A 6,554-nucleotide genomic window follows, 5' to 3' on the forward strand; every position below is an offset into this window, starting at 1 on the left:
GATGGAGGCAAGTGGTTGCTGCGGCAATGGACCTAAATGGCCCGTAAAAGCCAAAAAAAAAAAAATACTAATTTAATATTATAATATGTATTGCTTATAATAATGTAACACATTGGACATCTATATAATTTGTATTTTATTTTTGAACCAAGATACTAGATGTTAAATATAATTATTATTACTGTAGGTGTGCTTCTTGGGTTGATAAATGCGAAGCTCAATACTTACCGACTGCAGACCTTGATGTTCTTTACAAAACGTACAAGTTGTGCTCCTTGTATTTTGAAACAAACATGTTTCAAAATACCTTAAAAAATAGACTTACTAAGACAGCTATCCCGACTTTATTTGCCAAGAAACCAGCAGAGTATCAAGATAATGCTTTTGTCGGTTGCAAAAATTTTGAAATTTCAAATCTGTCGAGCGAGGGTAGTTTAATGGCTGATGACATTTTCTCAATTGATGCCACCCATCATGTTCAACACCTGGTATGTGACTTATTGTTTTATTAAACATTTATATTATTTTATTGCCTTTGTTTTTTTACATATTAGGTGTATTACCTCATATATGTACAGTGTACTTGTTGGTTACTTATCCAATATTTTAATACAATTTGTGTTATTCTTTGTTTAGTTTCGTCTTCTTCAGTGTTTATTATTGGTGGAAAAGTGTATCTGTGTCTACTTCCACAGAGATATGTGAAGCAACAACAGGGCCGCAAACTCCCGGACACTTGTCATTGAAAACCCCAAGAAAAGAGACTCTAAGAAAAAAACTTGCCGAAGCTCATACTGCTATCAAGAAATTGGAAAATGATGTTATTCGTCTTTCAGTATGTTTGGAGCAGTCAGACACCATTCAAAATGTACTCCAATTAGTTGAAAAGTATATTTCACCTTCATTATTTATTGTGGTAAAAAATAATGTCCTTAATAAAGACAAAAACCCAAAGGGGAGGCGTTTTTCAAATGAAATTAAACAATTTGCACTTACAATCTATTTTCTGGGTCCTAGTGTCTTTCATTTGCTTCAAAGAAATTTTTGTCTTCCTACTATTAGAACTCTTAGAAAAATTACTTCTAAATATGAATTTCAACCTGGCCTTAATGATTTTATGTTTAATTTTCTATCTTTCAAAACTAAAACTTTTTCTTCTGATGCGTTAAACTGCATTCTCTGCGCGGACGAAATGTCACTCAAAACAAACTTATTTTATAACTTATCTAAAGATCAAATAATTGGTTTCAATCATTCAAAGTCAAGTAAAACATATTATCCTGCCAAACATGTCCTTGTTCATATGATTAGAGGTATTAATCATAATTGGAAACAGCCACTTGCATATTATTTAATTTCTAATAGTTGTACAGGTAGTGATTTAAATAATATAATTGTTTCTACTATTCGAAAACTTAAGAATATTAATATTAATGTTAAAGCTTTTGTTACTGATCAAGGTTCTAACTTCGTAAATTTTTCCGAAATCAATAGTGTTACTCCTGAAGAGCTATATTTTGAAGTTGATGATGACAAAATTATATATATCTTTGACCCACCTCATTTGTTGAAATCGACCAGAAATATGTTTTTCAAACACAATTTAATTGTTAATGATGATGTTATAGAAAAAAACATGTTGATACTTTTTATAACTATGACTCAAAGTGTAATGTGCGAATGGCTCCTAAATTAACGTATTCACATATTCATCCAAGTCCTTTTAAAAGAATGAAGGTTAGATTATCGGCTCATGTATTTAGTCATAGTGTAGCCGCAGGAATGTCTGCAGCATTGAATCAGGGTATTCTACCAAAAACATCAAAGTGTACAATCAATTTTATTAATTTTATGGATAGATTATTTGATATTTTTAATTCATCTGTTACACCAAATAGCAAAATATATAATAATCCTTTCACAAATGATGGACATCAATTAGATCATTTAAAGAAAATGGTTGAAATGTTTAAAAACATGAAAGTAATTAATAAGTATGATGGATCTGATGTGACTAAAAGAGTACATTTTATTAATGCTTGGTTGATTAGCAAATCGGGTTTGATAATGTTGTGGAATACCCTAAACCCTGAACAAAAAAAAGGATTTGCCCTTCAGACAGGTCGAATCAATCAAGACTGTCTAGAAAATTTGTTCGGTATATTTCGTCAACAACATGGTAATAGCTATAATCCTACACCCATTCAGTTCATTTGGGCCTTTAAAAAAATATTTTGCCTTGAATATTTCAAGCATTCTCCAAATGCGAATTGCATTGAAGATCTTGATAGTGTTCTTTGTAAAGTAAATTAATTAAATAATGTTTCACCATCATTTCAAGAAATTGTTAATCCCAAACAATCAAAAGATAATCTTTTTAAATTCAATCCTATCTCTATCGGTACTGTAGACTACAGAAAATTAAATATTCCTGAAACTAATGCTTTAACATATATATGCGGATATCTAATGAGAAAATGTTTAGAAAAACATGTTTGTCAGGATTGTATTAATTATGCTAATTATCAATAAAACCTTGAACAATCTTTTCTTTTATGTTTTTTCAAATCTACTTCTAATGACAATTCTCTTTATGGAAAATTATTAATGCCACACGATGACTTTTACAATTATATATTTAAATTAGAAAGTATTTTTATTGAACATTTTCCTTCCTTATAAACAATGTTAGAATACAATGTAGGGGCTAAGTTGAAAGATTTATTAGTAAACACACGTTTAAAACACCCTTGTGAATATTTTAACAAAACATTTTTATTAAATTTATTTATAAGGTTTAGAATTTTTTCATCTATTAAATTGTTAAATAAATCTTTAGTATCAGAAAGAGTTAGGAAAAATAGAAAATTAACGATTTTAAAACATTTGTAATTTATGATTTTTGTTTGTATTAATTTTATTATTATTATTACTATTATTTTTAGTTTAATTTTATTATTTTGTAATTTTTTACTCAAGTACTAATGTGCTTTCATAATTAATATTCCTCATTTGGTAACTATCAAAGTCTGAATTTTCCCATTAAATAAATTATAATGTTAACTTGTTATGCGTGTTGATTATTATATTTGTTTTATTATTTGTAATTATTGTTTACGATGATGTAATTTGTTTTTGAAACTTTACAAAAAAATAAAAAATAAATTGAATTTATACTGTGTAATAATTTAAATTTTACAGCTCTTAGAGAGTAGTAAAAGTGATTTTGAGGTATTCCTACTGACTATAGGTACAGGTTATGTCGGCGTCGTCGGTTTTAAACTAGAAAAAAAAAAGGTACAGGTTATGTAACAATGTCACATACTTCTACCAGTATATTTATTTGGAATAAATCTTCAATTTTTCTCAGCAATTTGGTGTACTATTTACACAAGTTCCAAAAAAAAAAAAAAAAAAATAGTACTGCTTAGATTATTTAAAACCAGTGTACGTAATTTGTTTTGTAATCTTCTGTGTACCTAAGCATTTTTGTTCATTCATCAACTAAATAATGATAAATAAAATATGTATAGTTTTTGTTTTTCTTAGATTCTGTACTTAGATAAATGGTAAAATTGCAATTTCTTAAAAAAAAATCGGTATGATTGCTTGAATATAATAATATATTAGAAATTTGAACGAATAAACAGTGCTGTACGATATAAAGAAAAAAAGGGAAATTCCCGGTACGTGGCAGCACGTTTAAATTCTAGAAATGTCGGACGTGGTTTTATCATCTCCCATAAGAGCCTATGAAATATGATTCCCTTCTGTTTGTTCTGTGGTTCTCGTAGCAGGTAGCTGTTATTGGGGTATTCGGAAAAAAAAGCCCCGGAAAAAAAGCCCCGACATCAAAATACGGTAAAAAAAGCACCACCTATAGGAAAAAAAAAGCCCCGTACTAACTACTCACGCATAAGTGTACATTTTAAAATTTAATATTTGTATATAGGTAACCTAACCTTTTTTGGACATAGGTATATTCTATAACCATATATATATATGTATAGTTTATAATTTTTATATAGGTTTACATCATAATAATATTTAATAAAATAATACACCAAATATTTATTAAACTATAGAAATAAATATACATTTGAAATATAAGAGATTAAAGTTTAGGAGGTAATAAAAGTAATTGACATTTGACTTTATCTTAAAGATGTTAAATTTTATTATAGACTCTATCTGGAAACTAGTCTTGGTATCTGAGTAGGACGTAGGGGAACACGGTGCAAAACCGACTGAAAAAATGAATATTTTCATAATAATTCAGGATCTTAAAATAAACGTGATCTGTTTGCACAGTTGTATTAAGTAACTTCTTGTTTACAATATTGAATTACAATAAAGTGGAATATCATTCATATTTATTTTTTAACAAGCCATCAACTAGTTTTAACATTTTATCGGTTTTGCCCCGTTACTGGGGCAAAATCGATTTGTAATGGGGCAATACCGATGCATGGTATAACAGATACTAAAATAATGATGGAGAAAAATATAATATTAACCTTTTATTCAAACGAACTTACTAAACCAAATACAAATAACCATTGTATTTAAGTATTGTAACAATAGAAGCAAAGGTTTCATAAATTACCTATGTATTATAAGACATTTATAACTTAATTAATATTAAATAAAAACAAATATTAACAACACAAGTGTTCCCCGTGTTCCCCTAGGTATCTACAACATTGTATTATTACAAATGTGGTTTTTTCGCTTATATAGATATTGTTGTGATCATTTTAAATTAAAAGTTTGTACGGTGTACCTACAGTATGACATTCTCTTCAGTACGAATTTTTCGTTCATCTAGTTCATCTTGTTGTAACGTTTTGATTATTTTGAATTAAAAGTGCGAATATAAAATGGAAGTGATTCGAAATAATAATGAAAAACCTCAAATTCCATACGGTGGATATTTGTACAATATTCAAAAAGAGTGCAAAACTATGATTCGTTGGTGATGTACTAAATCAAGTTCAATGAAGTGTCCCTGTATTTTAAAAACAGATTTAAATATTGATAGTCCAACTTTAATATCCATTGAGCACGATCACGTACACGAGCCAAATGAAAATATGCTTTCTGCAGTAAAAATTATAAAAATTATGAAGGCAAAAGCCACAATAACCAACGACGCACCTAGTCAAATTTTTTCAAGTGCAATATTAAATGTTCCAGAGATTGTATTAGCTGAATTGCCGAGAGAAGATTATTTAAAAAGAAGTATTCGAAATCATTGAGGGTATAAAAATCCACCAAAGCCGAGATGTCTGTCAGAAATAATTGTTGAAGGTAAATTAAAAGTTTTAAAACTATTTATTTCGCTTAATTTTTAAGCACGATATGTGAGTATTTTTGAATTTCAGTAATTTTATATACTCACATTTCGCTTATAAATAAAAATATTGTAATATTTTTATCACGAGTAACAAATCTATAATAAATGTACCGAATAATTTTTTTGGTTTCAGTTCTTATCTCTAAAAATGTTACGCGCCTGTACATTATTAAAATAAAAATTGATTTTTAAAACGATTTGGTACTTATTTAATTTTCAATTTAATAGGTGAATATAAAGAATATGGTCAAGAAAGATTTTTACTATACGACAACGGCCCAAATACCTGCAGTGAAAGGATTATTATGTTTGCCACCGATATAGGATTGTCCTTACTAGCTGAGTCGGATACATGGTTTAGCGATGGAAACTTTGGCCTTGCTCCTGAATTTTTTAAACAATTATATGTAATACAAGTACAAAAAATGCAGTGTTTATTACAGCTGTTTATTGTATTCTTGAGCGTAAAACTCAAGTTACATAATATGAGGAAATGTTTAGTTTTATAATAAATGAATGTAAAACCCGCTATGTATCCAGCTCCAAGATACTTACACTTGGATTTTGAATTAGCTGTTATAAATGCCGCTAAAAATATTTTAGGAAACCATATTACGATAAATGGGTGTTTTTATCATTTATGTCAGTCGACTCATAGGAAATTACAAAAACTTGGTTTGGCAACCATTTACAAAGAAGATAGTGACTTTAGAAGTATTGTGGTATGATCGATGGCTTAGCTTTCTTACCTCTAGATAAAGTGGTAGATGGAATGACGTGCTTGAAAGAAAATATTCCACCTCATGCAGAAGACCTTTTGTTTTATTTTGATTGTTATTATGTAAGTGGTACATACAGGCGAGTAGGAACTGCTTTGTCCTTGCGTTTGCGTAGAATACCTCCCATATTTCCACCGTCTACATGGAATGTACACGAGTTAACATTAAAAAGTGGGCATCGCACCAATAATAATACAGAAGGTTGGAATAACTGCTTTTCAAAGCTCTGTGGTCATAAACATCCAACAATTTGGAATTTAATAAAAAAAATGAAAATGGAAGTTGCTGCAGACCAAGCAAAATTGGCGTTGAATAATGTAGGAGACAGAGTACAGAGTACAAAACTAGGTACAAAACAACTAACCGAAAACCGCCTAAAAAATGTATGTGTACAAATTGTAGTAAACCGACGTTATACT

The sequence above is a fragment of the Acyrthosiphon pisum genome, chromosome X (genome assembly GCF_005508785.2).
Source record: "Acyrthosiphon pisum isolate AL4f chromosome X, pea_aphid_22Mar2018_4r6ur, whole genome shotgun sequence".
Taxonomy (NCBI): domain Eukaryota; kingdom Metazoa; phylum Arthropoda; class Insecta; order Hemiptera; family Aphididae; genus Acyrthosiphon; species Acyrthosiphon pisum.